This window comes from Eublepharis macularius, chromosome 7 (genome assembly GCF_028583425.1).
Source record: "Eublepharis macularius isolate TG4126 chromosome 7, MPM_Emac_v1.0, whole genome shotgun sequence".
Taxonomy (NCBI): Eukaryota; Metazoa; Chordata; class Lepidosauria; order Squamata; family Eublepharidae; genus Eublepharis; species Eublepharis macularius.
The window spans coordinates 55,524,807-55,541,664 of record NC_072796.1 but is presented as its reverse complement, the minus strand read 5'-3'; positions in this window follow the sequence as shown (position 1 = coordinate 55,541,664).

Sequence of the window (16,858 nt, the reverse complement as noted above, 5' to 3'; positions counted from 1 at the left end):
ATATTCGGATGGCATGCATACCTATGGTACAATAAAATAAAAGCAGACTCTCTGTTTCTGCATCATTATATTAGAAGAAGCCTCTTCACAATTTGGAAGAAATATAAGATGTATCTGGAAGATCAAATCCCCTCTTGGGTGGTCCCATATGAAGTAATAGACCCGAGAACTGTCGATAATGAACAGCAATGCTTAACCTACAAGGAGATAATACAAATACAACATTTAATGCCAAAAATAAAATCAGAAGAAGAATTGTCTCCTTGTTATAACTGGTTTCAATACAGACAGATTAGAGATCTTTACAAATCGGACTGTTCAAGAGGAGGAATAAGAATGGAAAACTCAGAATTGGAAGAAGTAATGCTACAAGAAGAAACAAATTTCAAAGATCTACAAGATACTTCTAAAATGGTATACTGAAGATGAAGTAGTGAAAGTACAGATGGTGAAGTGGGCAATAGATTTTCATAAAGAAATAGCAATGGAGGCATGGGAGCACTTGTGGAAGAATACAATTAAGATTACAACGTGTACGAATATTAGAGAAAATGTATACAAGATGATATACAGATGGTACCTAACACCGAAGAAAATTGCGCTGGGGAACGCTAATATGTCAGATAAGTGCTGGAAATGTAAAAAGCACGAAGGATCATTATATCACATGTAGTGGACTTGTGAAGTAGCGAAGCAGTACTGGGGAGATATAATAGAAGTAATTAATGAGGTGTTACAAACCCAAATAAATAAGAACCCAGAACTGCTGCTACTAAACTTGGGAATGGAGAATGTTCCAGTGCAAAATAGAACATTGTTATTTTATATGACAGCTGCAGCAAGATTACTGTATGCGCAGAAATGGAAAATGCAAGAAGTACCTACTGTAGAGGACTGGATTTACAAATTGTTGTACATGGCAGAGATGGATAAAATGACAAGAAAACTCAAAGACCTGGATCCGGGACAGTATTTGGCGGACTGGGCGAAATTGAAACAATTTTTGGAAAAAAAATGGGATGTGAAAGAACTGTGGCAGTTTGAGAATTTTTAAAATTTAATTTAATTTAATTTAATTTATTATATTTATATTCCGCCCTCCCCGCTTTCGCAGGCTCAGGGCGGATAACAAATACAAACATGTTTAAAAACATTTAAAAACATTAAATAATACATTTAAAAACATTTAAAAACATTAAATATAACAATTCATGCTGCATAGTGGTTCATACATGCCTCTGTGTTTGCATAGGGGTGATGGTTTAACCCCCCCTTCACGGGGGGGGGCGGGCACTGCCCGGCGTTAGCCATATGCCTGGCGGAATAGCTCTGTCTTACAGGCCCGGCGAAATGCAAGCAAATCTTGCCGGGCCCTTGTCTCGCAAGACAGAGCATTCCACCAGGTCGGGGCCAGGACTGAAAAGGCACTGGCCCTGGTCGACGCCAGGCGGGCCTCCCTAGGGCCAGGGACACTTAAAAGATGTTTTCCGCCAGAGCGGAGAGTCCTCCCGGGGCTCATATGGTGAGAGACGGTCCCTCAGATACGTCGGTCCCAGTCCGCGTAGGGCTTTGTAGGTTAACACCAAAACCTTGAACCTGATTCGGTACTCCACTGGCAGCCAATGCAGCTGGCGTAGCACCGGTGTAATATGCTCCCACACCGGTGCTCCAGCAATGACCCGCGCTGCTGCATTCTGTACCAGCTGTAACCGCCGGATCAGGCCCATGGGAAGCCCAGCGTAGAGCGCGTTACAGTAATCCAACCTAGAGGTGACCATTGCTTGGACCACTGTAGTCATGTCACGGGGAGACAAATAAGGGGCAAGCTGCCTGGCCTGCCGAAGATAATAAAAGGAAGACCTGGCAACTGCAGTGATCTGGTCCTCCATCTTCAAGGAGGAATCCAGAATCACCCCCAGGCTCCTAACCCTCGGGGAAGAGAGAACAGAAGAGAGAAGTGACTTTACCATTAAGAATTTATATCTATTTTAATCTAAGCTTGGATTATAATATAGTAGAAAAGGGGTGAAATTTAGAACTGATTTTGTAAAGAATAAGATAGGGAGGTTAGGATAAGTAATACCTTTTTTAGAGTATATGAATAAGGGAATAGTTAAATAAATATACTGATGGGGCATACTATATATACTATAATGTTAGTGGATCAGATTGTATATTATATAATGAATGTGTAGTACGGTGTTGTATGCTGTGCCACATTGGTCGCAGGGTACACAGTAGGGGTTTTAATACATTATAATGACGATAGTATGATAGAATATATGTTTAAAAGAAATAGAATATGTTTAAATTAAGACTTCTGTTATATATTATACTATATTATACTGGTCTGCTATATTGAGGGGTATAAGATCTATACTATATTGATAGTATAACTGATAGATGTATATTACACTGAGAATATTTGATAGCATAATTGATAGAAGTATACTATATTGATAGGGTATTTGATATATATTATGGAATACCTGGGGAAAAAAATTAAAATGTGCTTAGAGAAAGGGATTTATTAAGTAATAAGAGGGGTTAAGGGTTGGAAAGCTGTTGGAAGTCGATAGAGAGGGGGGAGGAAAAGGGTGGGGGATAGGGTTAATTAGATATTGAGGGAATGTATGTATTGAATTTGAAAAGTATACTCACCAATAAAAAAATTTTTTTTTAAAAAAAACAAGCTGGGACCCGATCGGAGTCCTCCTTGTTTGATGAGCCGCCCAAAAAACCATGCTGTGCCTGCAGATCAAAATTCTTTGCTTCTCATGGCGAGACACAGCACCCATGGAAAAATTCAATTAATAAACGCTTAAAACTGCGACAAAGGCCAAATGAAAGCTTGGTAAGCCGTGGATTTTCACCTGCCTACCCGCTGTATCGCCTGCCCTGAATACCCCATAGCTGCTGCTGTGAAGGCAGCCCCAATCCTAAATGAATGGGTGCCAAATTTGATGCCAGCTAAACCCAATTTGACCAGTGCCCTTTCGGGCACTGCCCAAAACTGTTAACAAGTCAAGGGCCGACCATCCTCATGTCGAAACAAAATCCCTTACTCTTCATCTCGTACGTGTAAATACTTCCTGAGAGCCCTAACAGGACATAATTCCAGATCTGTACAAGTCCCCAATCTGATAACCACCCCTATCTGCTTCTGGTCAGTCTTGGACTTGCAGATTGTAAGGGAAACTCCGTCTCCCTCCATCTCAACATTCCTTGTCATAAGGGCCCACCCACACCTATCTGTTCCCGACTGAACAGCTAGTTCACTGATACACAGGGCCCCCCAAATAAGGCTGTCAATGCAGCCGCATGAAACAATCTGGACTCATAGCTAGAACTACAAATATCACCCCAGGCAGCGCAAAGACCTTTAAGCACCGCAGGGGAAATGGGCTCCCTGGGGTCAGCGTGAGCCCCAGCTTCAAGTGACCACCCCTCCAACATTTTCCTCACTTGGAAGTCCCCTGTGGCCTCAGGGAACCCGCAAGCCTTGCTGGCAAAAGCCAAGGCATCCAACTGTCCCCTTATTGTCTTAATAGCTAATCCACGCCCCCTCTGATGCACACAAAAGTGTATGATATGCTCTGCAGGGATGGGCCACTGCTGCTGCAGGCCCAGCTCCCTCCGAAACCCTGCAAATTGTCCTACTGCTCTGTCATAGGCACGCCTCGTACTGGGGGCAACTGCAAGCTGAATAGTCAAGATTGAAAGTCAAAGATCTCTTCTTCAGAACATTGAATCTGGAAATTTAGTTGGTCTTTAAAGAGTTACCGGATCCCAAGCTTGCTCTTCTACTGCAGACCAACACAGCTACCCACCGGAAACTCTCTCTATAGATCCAAGTATGTGGTGTAAAAATGTGTATCTGTAATGTACTTGCAATCCAGGGCTGAATCCACATTATCTCCACGCGTCCCGGTGTTGCACTAAATGTTCACTAAACACCCGGAAGTATAGCGTCTTTCAAGCGCGATTTCTGAATCGCGCTAGAAAGACGCTATACTTCCGGGTGTTTAGCGAACATTTAGTGCAACACCGGGACGTGCGGAGGTAATGTGGATTCAGTCCTGTTTAGAACACTCAATAAAAAGCCTTTTTTTTCCCAAGGAGAATGCTGCTTACAAGTTGTCATCGAGTAACTGAACTCTTTTCCTTTACAATTCACTGTTGTGCATTTTGAATGAAAATATATAGATGAAATATGTAAAGAGCCCTCACAACTGACATGATACGTAAGTATCTTATACTCAGGTATCCATACCCGATATAAAATATCTCATAAAAAGTATCTCTCAATGAAGGAACATTAGATTTTGGAACAAAGCTAATGTCTATTTCACTGGTATGAATGAATTCAGTATATTGCAATTAGTTTGGAGAGAGCTGTAACTATTTGGCACCCTTTTCTAGCAGCAAATAAATTATAGTTGCGTTCCATCCATTTAATAAAAGGAGCAGTTGTACCCACTACTTCAAACAACAGTACTTTATGTTACTCATTCTCTTTGGCAGGAAAGGATTCCTCCTCATAGTAAACATTCTCTTCAAGCCCAAGGTCTGTGTGTTGCCCTCTGTATTGGGTGCAGCCGCTCTGTTCCTGCACGTCACTCTTGCAGCTGCATTCAAACCATGTGCCATGTTAAGAATAAGATGAACTATAATTAGTTAATTAAAAATAAAATAATTAAAGTAAAAAAATTGAAAAACAAAACAAAGAATAAGATTAATTATTTAAATGGGCACTAAACCTGGGAAGTTAAATAAGCAAAAATAGGGAGCAATGTGCACTCCAGCAATTGTCTAGAACAATTGTGACTGTTTGTGACTGTTATATTACTTGTTATAACACAGCCTGTTATATTACTTGTTATAACACAGCCAAAATTACCACTGTTCATGACATACTAATGAGATGTTCTGAAATGTTCCAGAATGAAACAGGCATTTCTTTAAGGAGTTACCTGGCATACTTATAGAACTGGAATTCTAGCCTCAGAGAGTTTCCAGCTAATATTCTTTCACCTATTGTAGTACTGCCCATTCCAGACAAAGAACTAAATAGAGGGTTGCACATTTGCAAGCCTTGGAGTGACTAGAACAGGCCAAGAAAGAGGGGTACTAGTAAAGCAATCTTATATGTAAATTGGCCATTTTATGGTTCATCTCTGCATTCAGGGACTCCTGCTGCAAAAGAGAACAAGGAGCTTTAGTTTGAGATTTAGAGAAAGGCATTCAAGACAGGCTTCATATTTTTTCTTGTATGGGAGATAGATTAAACCATGGTAGTGTTGAAGAGATACCTTCACATTGTTTCATAGATCCAGAGGAGTTAGCTGTGTTAGTCTGAAGTAGCAAAATAGAAAAGAGTCCAGTAGCACCTTTAAGACTAACCAACATTTCTATAGCATAAGCTTTTGAGAACCACAGTTCTCTTCGTCAGATGCATGAGCCTCTGATGAAGAGAACTGTGATTCTCGAAAGCTTATGCTACAGTAAAGTTGGTTAGTCTTAAAGGTGCTCCTGGACTCTTTTCTATTTCACATTGTTTCAGACAGTCTGTTTTTAGTATAAAGACTCAAAATGGTTTATAAATTTATGAGACTATTTCCGTTCCCTATAGCCAAGACAACCCTTACCTGCAATTTCTTGAATAACTCAAGAAATCCAAAAGCTGTACCCTCGTCACACTAGTAATCTGCTTTCAGTCTGAAAGGTTTTTTTCTCAGCAGTTCTCATCCTTCTTTTATCTTCTCATTCTGATATATTTTGACCATTTGAAAAAATGACTAACATGTTTTTTGTTAATCTGTTTTTTCTAGATAAAATATAAATCATTTGATGAGAAAATGTATTTCATGGATAGTTGTAGAATATTTTCCAGTTTACTGTGCCACCATGCAAATCATATTGTGAAAAGGTGCAATAAATAAGGAACAACCTGTAAGCTAGCCATTCAACAAAGCAATCATGTGATTGCTTTACCATGTATGGAACTTTCCATGGATCAATTCCATCCAATTAACAAGTACGTCAGTTAGGCATGTGACCTCACCTCTGGATATGATGACCTGAATCCTACCACTCATAGAAGCAAACTCCCTGACTTCCACCTTCCCCACTGCACCATGCAGTGTACCCCAAAAGTGTGCTCCTGAGAAGTTGGTAGACACCAGGAATGGAACGGAAATAAAGTGGGTGACTGCAAAAGGAGGGTGAATCAGCAAAACTTCCAGTGGATAACATAGGCTTATGGCCAGTGTTTTCTTGGGCATATATACAGGGGAGGACTGGTCATTTATCTTACCAGGACAATTCCCAGTGGTCCTGATGGCCAGTGGCCTAATGGGGCCATCAGTCAGAGCAGTCAGCAGAGTCATCTATGAAGAAAAAAAGTACAAGGAGAGAAAAGTGCAAGGAGAGAAAAGAGGCCAGCCAAGGGTATGGGCTGGGAAAGGTGGCCCTACCCTGGAAGAGAAGGGTTGCCTAGTACTCCCTTCTTTTTCAGATTTCTCCACTGTTTCTCTGGACTTCTCTGGCAACTCCAATCTAGCCAGGGATGGATTTCAGGGGACGAAAGGCCATGGAAAACAGCCCCGGCCCCAGCATAGTCTGGCCCCGCACCCAAAGAAGGAAGTTAGTGCCTACCTGAGCAGTCCCAAACAGGAGATGATCAACCAATCTGGGTAACTGGGCAGGCCCATCCCTCATTGTGACCTCACCATCACATTCCTTGCCACAAAAAGGCTGGGAAGTCCTATCCTGTGCCTCTCCCTAGAAAAGCCAGGCAGGGCCAAGCCAGAAGGAAGCTTTCCAGGGCCTCCAGCTTGCACACGTTCCTCTTTTTGTCTTTGATAGCCCAAGTGGGAGGCCGCCCTCCAGATCACTGGACCACTGGAACTCTTCCCTGTGGCTTTAATGGCAAACCCACCCCTGAGCTGAGCCCAGGAGGTGTTGTTTTGAGCTGAGCCCAGGAGCTGCCTCGTTTGTTTGTTTGTTTGTTTGTTTGTTTGTTTGTTTGTTTGTTTGTTTGTTTGTTTGTTTGTTTGTTTGTTTGTTTGTTTGTTTGTTTGTTTGTTTATAGTGTGCCCTTCTCACTGAGACTCAAGGCGAATTACAGTGTGAGATTAATACAATTCATAACAAGGACATATCTATACAGTGTCGAGGACATTTCCATAAAGAATGCCATAGGGTAAATAAATACAAGTTTACAAAGACATAGCATTAACAAGAATGCAAAACAGAGTTGAAGAAATGCTGAAACACAACATGATCAATTCTAGGACAACATGAAGCACAGGTAGTACATAGGAATACATATTTAAAACAACAGATAGTATGCAAGGCAACGTAATGGTGAAGTCTGTGGTCACTAACTCATTAGCGAAGCATCTGAGACCCCTTTCCTACAATATAGCCCTCATATTTGAGTAAAAAGCCTTTTTGAATACTTCAGTTTTGCATTATTTGCAGAAAGCCAGGAGAGTAGGGGCTCTCCTGACCTCAAGCAGGCCATTCCACAGGGTAGGGGCCACCACAGAGAAAGCCCATGTACAGGCTGTTGTTGATTTTGCCCATATGCAGGCTGGCATCCTGTTCAGATAAGCTGCCGTGGAGGAACATAGGGAGGGAGGTGGTCCTGTAGGTATGCCGAACCAAGGTCGTGAAGAGCTTTGTATGTAATAACCAATAGTGGTTGTTGTGGGTTTTCCGGGCTGTATTGCCGTGGTCTTGGCATTGTAGTTCCTGACGTTTCGCCAGCAGCTGTGGCTGGCATCTTCAGAGGTGTAGCACCAAAAGACAGAGATCTCTCAGTGTCACAGTGTGGAAAAGATGTAGGTCATTTGTATCTACTCAGGAGGGGTGGGGTTGAGCTGAGTCATCCTGTAAGAGTTTCCCAGGGTGTGGAATGCTAATGGCGGGAGGCTTCACTGTATCCTGAGGAGGTTCTTTTGCATATGGATTGGTACTTGATGTGCTAATCTTCTCTGCAGGGCTATTGTCAGGGATAGAATGTTTTGTTAGCCTGGTGTTTTTCAGAACTGGCAACCATGCTCGGTTCATTCTTAAGGTTTCTTCTTTCCTGTTGAAGTTTTGCTTATGCTTGTGAATTTCAATGGCTTCCCTGTGCAGTCTGACAAAGTAGTTGGAAGTGTTGTCCAGTATTTTGGTGTCCTGGAATAAGATACTGTGCCCTGTTTGAGTTAGGCTATGTTCAGCCACTGCTGATTTTTCAGGTTGTCCAAGTCTGCAGTGTCTTTCATGTTCTTTTATTCTTGTCTGGATGCTACGCTTTGTGGTCCCGATGTAAACTTGTCCACAGCTGCAGGGTATACGGTATACTCCTGCAGAGGTGAGGGGGTCTCTACTGTCTTTTGCTGATCGTAGCATCTGTTGTATTTTTCGGGTGGGTCTGAATACTGCTTGAAGGTTATGCTTTTTCATAAGCTTTCCCATCTGATCAGTAATTCCTTTGATATATGGCAAAAACACTTTTCCTGTGGGAGACTGTTTTTCTTTGGTTGTTTGATTCATCCTGGGTTTGATTGCTCTTCGGATTTCATTTCTGGAGTAGCCATTTGCCTGAAGTGCATGGTTTAGATGATTAATTTCCTCATTGAGAAAGTGCGGCTCACATATCCGTCTTGCACGATCCACTAATGTTTTCATTATGCCTCTTTTCTGTCGGGGGTGGTGATTGGAGTTTTTGTGTAGGTACCGATCAGTGTGAGTTGGTACCTACTGATCGGTACCTACACAAAAAAGCATAACCTTCAAGCAGTATTCAGACCCACCCGAAAAATACAACAGATGCTACAATCAGCAAAAGACAGTAGAGACCCCCTCACCTCTGCAGGAGTATACCGTATACCCTGCAGCTGTGGACAAGTTTACATCGGGACCACAAAGCGTAGCATCCAGACAAGAATAAAAGAACATGAAAGACACTGCAGACTTGGACAACCTGAAAAATCAGCAGTGGCTGAACATAGCCTAACTCAAACAGGGCACAGTATCTTATTCCAGGACACCAAAATACTGGACAACACTTCCAACTACTTTGTCAGACTGCACAGGGAAGCCATTGAAATTCACAAGCATAAGCAAAACTTCAACAGGAAAGAAGAAACCTTAAGAATGAACCGAGCATGGTTGCCAGTTCTGAAAAACACCAGGCTAACAAAACATTCTATCCCTGACGATAGCCCTGCAGAGAAGATTAGCACATCAAGTACCAATCCATATGCAAAAGAACCTCCTCAGGATACAGTGAAGCCTCCCGCCGTTAGCATTCCACACCCTGGGAAACTCTTACAGGATGACTCAGCTCAACCCCACCCCTCCTGAGTAGATACAAACGACCTACATCTTTTCCACACTGTGACACTGAGAGATCTCTGTCTTTTGGTGCTACACCTCTGAAGATGCCAGCCACAGCTGCTGGCGAAACGTCAGGAACTACAATGCCAAGACCACGGCAATACAGCCCGGAAAACCCACAACAACCATCGTTCTCCGGCCGTGAAAGCCTTCGACAATACATAATAACCAATACCTTGAACTGAGCACAGTAACTGATAGGTCGCTAATGGAGTGACTGTAGGATGGGAGTGGTGTTCATACTCCATTCCTGATAACAGTCAAACCTCAGCATTTTGCACCAATTGGAGTCTCCTAGATGGGAGATCTATCTATAGTGCATTGCAATAGTCAAGCCTTGATGTTACCATAGCATGGATCCAGGTGGCCAACTCGGCCATGTCAAGGTAATAAGTAGAGGTAGGCACGGACTGGATAACGGTCCTAATTTCCCCACAGATTTACCTTGTTCGTCATGGGTGCGTGTTTTTTTCACGAATGTGCCAAATTGGGGCATTCTATCCATCTGTCCGTTGCCTGCTGTGCCAGGATTCCCGCCATTGCCGCTCAATCAATTTCCTAGGCAACGGTGTGGATTCACCATCCCCGTTTAGAACACACCAATATCAGCCCAGGAAACATGATTGGCAGCTCTATCAGCCAAATAGAGAGCTCCTACTATTCTGCAGGGGGAAAGCGCGCGGAGTGCAGCTTCAGTTTGCAAGCTGGAGCGCAAGTTAGCAATTGTTTGCTGAGTGTTTCTTTTGCATTGCACTTGGCAAGAGCAGCTTGTGTCTTAGCAAGGAGCTTTGGGGGCTTTGGTTGCAAGAGGGCTAACCCCTCCATTCCTGTTTAATTTTTTTCTCCATTCAATTCTTGCTTGCTTAGAGGGAGCAGGTTTTTTTATCCTTTACCGTGCTATTGGGTTACTCTAATTTCTTCCCCCTTTCAAATCCTTGGGTTCTTAGGCTCAATTTTTTTTTTGTTAAACTCTTACTTGCTTTTGGGTTCCTGGTGGGTTCTAATGCGCTCTGACCCCACCCACTCGCAGACCTGCAATGGGTGCAAGGCAGCTGATGGGTCTCTTTGCTTGAGTTCTTCCTTTTTTTTCACTTTCTTCCCACTTTCTTTCCTGGGCTGGCTTCTGAGGTGCCCAGGGAGCTGCTCTTGGGCTCTGTGAAACATGCACTCTCTGACGACCAGCAGCATGCTTTGGGGACTCTTTGCTTGAGTTCTTCCTTTCTTTTCACTCCCAGGCGTGAGGAAGGCTCCTTGCGAATAGATGAGCACAAGTTTCCTTCGAAGCTCCCATCCTTGAAGGCTACCCTCAAAATTGGGGAGCCCAAGTCTGCTTCCTTCCCAACACCACGTCTACTGCCTTCCCCCACACAAACATTTCATTCCCTCGCAGACATCAGGTTTGGCGAGCACTGCACTGGTTGTGTGTGGGATGCTCTTGGTCTGGGAACCGTGCGTGACCGACTCCACAGCGATGGTGAGACGAGTCCCTGTGGCTGGGTACCTTCATAGACATCCCGCTGTGTCCCCTCTCCTTGCCTAGCATTGGCACATTCAAGAACTGCTTCTCTTTTTCGGTAACATCTCATATGCCTCCGTTTTGCCACTTCTTTTCCACTGTCTTCTACTTTTCATCATGACTGCACCACCCTTCTCTTTTCTCATGGCTATCCTGTGGCCAAGGTATCTTTTGGTGGTGACCACCTTTCCTCTAAGTTCCGTTCCCTTGCAGGAGGGAAACCCCTCGAGAGGGGACTTAGAGTCACCCTCCCTGAAGTTGGGAAGGGCTTTCTTTCTGCCAGCCCCAGGAGGGGACTTGGACACCCCTTTTGTCAGCTGAGCTTTTTCTTGCTGACATCGGAGAAACCACGCATGGGAGATTTCTCTGTAGTGGTGCAAACAAAGCTGTTCTCCATTTTATCCTCACAAGAACCCTTTGAAGTGGGCCACTGTGGTGGAGCCTTCTGCTCCACCAGATGGTTGGGGGGCCCTAAAATAACTGAACTTGGAGTGGAGGGAAACCAGATCTTCAATCCCCAAGGTCCAGTGACAAGTAGGACAGCGGCCCAGGTCAGAGCCCTGCCTCTAACCCAAGCAAGCAGACACACCACATCACTGAGATGGGATTCGTTGGCCACTGCCCAAAGAGGCTTCCTCTGAATAGGGTAGCATAAGTCTTCTTCCCCCAAGGTGTGGAAGGCATCCTTTCCATCCCTCCTGTGCCTTCCATTCCAGCAAGGGGCCTTTGAATCGCTACACGGTCTCCTGTTGCAGAGTTGGCTTTCACTCAAGTACATCCATTCCCCATCATAGGGAGTTGGTTTCCCCGACCTCAGGGAGGGCATCTGTTGTTAATGCAGCCCCATGCAGGTGGGTTTTGTGGGCAGCCACCTCTCCTGGACAGGAGCACAAGTCTCCCTCCTTCCACCAAGGGCAGGTAAGTGTCAGTCAGAATAGGGGAGGGGAAATTGTTGTTTGTCTAAGTCTTTGGAAAAGTGATAATTGAAGAGTGTTACATGAAAACCTTTGGGGAAAACAAGGTCTACTGAATCAAACTGGTTCTCAAACTGGTTCTCGAACCGGGCCGGTCCATTTAAAAGCTCGTGGTGTGTGGCCCGTGAAAGTCCATGGACCACAAACCAGCGGTCCGTGCCCAACTCCCAGTCCGTGCCCATCTCTAGTAATAAGCCATCTTCCCTGCTAGAGTGAGGTTGTAAAAGGCATTTTTTGCAGTTGCCTTAACTTGTTTTTCTAGTAGTATAACCTCTAGACTCTTAACTGAGGGAGAGAGAGAAAGAAGTATTCTTTATTCCTGAGCCTGGGCAGTTTCCAGATGGCTTACCTGCACCCGCAACGTCGCACTATGTTGCAGGGAAAACGCGAAATATCGCGTTTTCTCACGCGAGTTTTGCGTGACGTCGTGCGGCGTCGCGCAAAACTCGCGTGAGAAAACGCAATATTTTGAGTTTTCCCCGCAATGTGGCACGACGTTGCGGGTGCAGGTAAGCCATCTGGAAACGGCTCTGGAACTGAATTAAGAACTGAAAGTAAGCTGATTCTTCCTGCCCCCCCACTTCCAACAACCCAACAGAACCTACTTTTTACAATTTGAATAGATCTTTTAACATGTTGTATCATACATAATCCTTTATTTTCAGAACACTTCTTCCTTAATTAGCTCATTTTTACTTTACGTTTGTTTCTCTTCACCGCAAAATGAGAGACAAACTTGATCTTCTGACTGCTGTCATCTTCTGTTGTGTGGGAACTGTTCAAGCCTCTAACACAGAGAATCATGCCTGATTAATGATACCAGGTGCTTCTTAGTTCCCTGTCCCCTTCCTTTCTGTATTTCTCTGCATAAAAATGAGGGAAATTATTTTCTTTAATTCTTTGCATCTGAGGATGTGAGTTCTGAAAGTTCATGCTGAAATAAATACTGTTAGTACTTAAAGTACCACTGGATTTCTGTAGTGTAGAAAATATTCTACGTAGCATAGATTCAGGAGCTGAATGCCTCTGCCTTAAAATGAAACTACATTTCTCAGCCCCAGTAACAGACCAGGAGCTAGCTTTCTTGCTAGTTCAGGCCAGTGATTTTGGGTCTAGCAGATACTTGCGCAGTAGTGAGGGGATATCATGTCTCTTATGTTGGATGAATTGTCTGAGCCTGCTGAAATTAAGCAGATAAGGCTTCCAAGGTGGGGAGGGGGGTTCTCAGCAACAAACAGCTCTGGAGGCAGTAATACCTTACAGCAAACTCATGTTAAAAAATTGTACTTTTTCCAAATGCTATATCCTCATTCTCTGCTGACTTCCTAGCTATATAGTATCCAAAAATTGGTAGCAATTCCAGAGAAGTAGTTCTGTTACTCCTCTGGGGCAGCAAAAATGAAGTAGCATTTTGAAGTTGGCCAAGTTTTTAATCTAGAATAAACTTCCATTCTGGAATAAACTTTATTCTAGAAAAAACTTTCATAAACTAGATAGAGCCCATTTTGTCTCCAAAACTCCCTGTCCCCAAACTGATGTTTTGATACTTCATTATGGTATAAGTAGAGGAATCTTCAATTGAAGTCATAATTCTGATTACTGGGTTTTTGACATTGCAGAGAGCCACTCAATACACCAGTGATCAAGTTATCTATTATGCAGCTGTTAAATTAATTAATCTTTTAAAGATATCCTTCTAAGACAGGATTTCCAGGTATAGCTTGACAAGCATGAATGAGAACTGGAGGTGATGTCACACCTCTCTAGGATTCCTCTAGTGATTCCTAGAGAGGATTGATGTCATGCCATTGGCTCAATGGCCGTATTTTGATGTTTCTCTTTCTGACACTCTGAGTGGTGGCAAGAAATTACCACCAGGAAAAAGCAATCCCCTGCCTAGACTGGGGGCTGGCAAGCCTATAATATGACCAGAATTCATTGATATGCAGCAGAATCTTTCCCCAGGAAAAATCCTTTTATGTCTCAGCATCAAAGCTCCACTGATGCTCTCCTCATAGAAACTCAGAACAGTGTTTTTGTATCTCATTATTAATCAATGTAAATATACTTGTTTGAGTGGCTTTATTATTTCAATGTTCAAGAATGAAAATGTAGAAAATACAGTTGCTATATTTTGGGTATACAAATTATTATTGAAGTCTAAATTACTGAAAAATCTGTGAACAGGGCAGCCTTTTGCAAGGGAGCCTTTTGCAAGGGCAAGAGAGAGAGAGAGAATCCCCCCCCTCCACTCTTCTCCCCAGCAGAGAATTGCATCATGGATTCTCTATCTCTCTTGCAAAAAGCACCGTGGATTTCCTGGCTCCTGTTAAGTCCCTCCACCTCACCCCAAGCTCCTGGAGGAAAAGCCAAGCCAAGGATTTTTTCAAGAAAGAGAGAGAGAATTGCATCAAGCGGCTGTTCTTTGTAAGACTACACTACCCAAGGAATCTTGCAAGACCTGACACGCACCTGGGCATCTCGTGTAGTTTCTATGTGATGTGGTGGTTTAAGCATTGGGTTAGGAGGTTAGAAATGCAGGACAGATACTCTGCATTGTGTGCACTCAACTTCTAATATAAGGTTAGAGCAAGGCCTTCTCTCATATGCCACCTCAACTATGAAATGGGTTTCACCAGGTATCAAGTGAAAATGTTTGCATTTATGCTCTCAAGTAGAATTCTTTTTATGTTATGCATTGCTTTAGACTGTTTTATTCATCATTTTTGCTGTTTACACCATTTTTATTTGCTATTGTTTTCTCTGTTACTTTTCATGTGTTACTTCCTGATAATTTACTCAATTTGTATTTTGATATTTGATTGTGTTGGATATTTACAACCAACCCTATCAAGACTGAGACTTACAAATAGTTTAAATAAATAAATACATTAGCATGATGCTATATAGTAACTCACAAATGTTTCTTAAAATTACTTTGCCAAGTTTATTTATGCCCATCTTGTGAGTTTGTCTATACTATCCTTTGTGCAAGAACTTTTATGTCTCTCATGTTTAGCTTCTTTTTTACATTCCCAGCATAATTGGAACGTTGGACAAATCCTCAAATGTTTTTGCAGTATTTCTTAGTTTTGCATCTTCAGATTCATTAAGAGTACTGCCAGCTCTTCCATCCAAGTAATTGAAGAGCACCTGACCCAGGCTGTTCAGTACAGAATTGTACTTGCTACCTCTTTCCAATTTGATATTAATTCATTAATTATGACATTCATTAACTCAAAGCTGACGACAACATAGTCATACGAATTTTCATTATCTTGAAAATGTATGAATATGTAACAAAAATTTCTTTTCTATATCAACATTGACCATATTTAGCAAATTTCTACTTTGTCCTCTGCTTTCAAATTATCTGAACAAGATATGCTCACTTATTTTTTTCCGTAGATATCAACAAAGTCTAGGTTGTTTGTTCATACCATGCTCTAGACCTATGACACAGACACATGCTCATCTCTTGGCTTCTATAATATGTGCAATAATTTCAAATACTTATGACATGTTTTTGAGAATAAAAAAGCAGAAGTTGAATGAGATCAGTCTCCAGGAATAGCTATGATTTGCTTTATCACCCACCAGTTCCACTTGCCTTATGCTTCCAGATTGGAGCTGAATGTTTAACATATTGTTCAGCTGCATCTGAACAGCTTGAACCTCCTCGGTTGTAGAAAAATGACTGTGCATGCTTTGCCAGAGATGGCTCCTCCCTGACACCACATTTGCCGCCACCACAACCTTCAATTTTTAAAAGGCAAATTGCTAAAGGAGAAAAACAAGTGATGTTCTACATTTTGAGGCAAACTTATTATGTTGGCATCTCTGTGTCTTCTTGAGAAAGACTGACTATAAATGCTGTAAAGTACAATAGATAAATAAAATGGTAGCCCATCACTTGTTGTGTTTACTCTGTTAATAGCTACCAGAACTGCCAAATTCAAACCAATTCACTCATCTACATTCTCACAATGCCTTGTGTGAGAATTGTAGTTCCTTTCCCCACACACACACATTTGCAAAAAAAATTGTTTCTCAAACTTTTATACAATTAAAAGAGAGGGGCTTATTTTAATGCAATATTCTGGACACACAGTGCTAACATTAAAACTAATAGGAAAGACAGCTGAATGGTCCTAATTAGAGATAAATTAAAGCACAAGGGTTCTTTTACTGCTCATAGGAGGTTTTTTTTAAAAAAAAATCTAGAGAAGATCTATTGGCTCCTGCTCAATCTTCTGTACTATGATGAAGGCCAAACCATGACTGGACTTTCCACCCCTGTCCTGGCTGCAAAGCAAACTTTGGAGATATACAAATCAAAACCAGTGCAGATGCAAAGTTGCTTGGGACAGCATTACAATTGAGCTTCAAATAATAACATAGATGCAATCTAACAAGGGAAGCTCAACATGTCTATAAATGAGGAATATGATCAAGAAAAGTTCGGCTGGCATTAGCATTTGCACCAGCATTTTCAGCAGTCCTCATCATAATGAGTCTCCAACATCAAACTGACTGGAGCATCCCTAAATCATAGCCAAAAAAAGGACCATAAAATGACTGAAGCATCCTTTACAAAAGAGGGAAAATGTTTGGGGACAAATAAATGAGCTGCTTGCTGAAGATTTTTTTGCCCCTGATACTTTTCCTGCTTTTTCTGTGCAATAGAGTGTTGTAATATAATTCTTCTTTCCATGACAATACACATATATCCTTTCTCTGGTAGGTATCTAGCTTCCACACATTGCTGCTTTCAATATCCACTAAGTCCTAATAGGTATAACTTACAATATGCTAGGAAAACAAACAGATGCCATTTATCCCCCGAAGGGACAAGGAAGAAATTATTGCAAAGACTTCTTGGTTGCAGTGACTTGCTTGAATTTGAGCAATTTACTTTTTGGCCGTTTCCACACATCACAACATCTACTCAGGATCAATACATAGCATAATATAT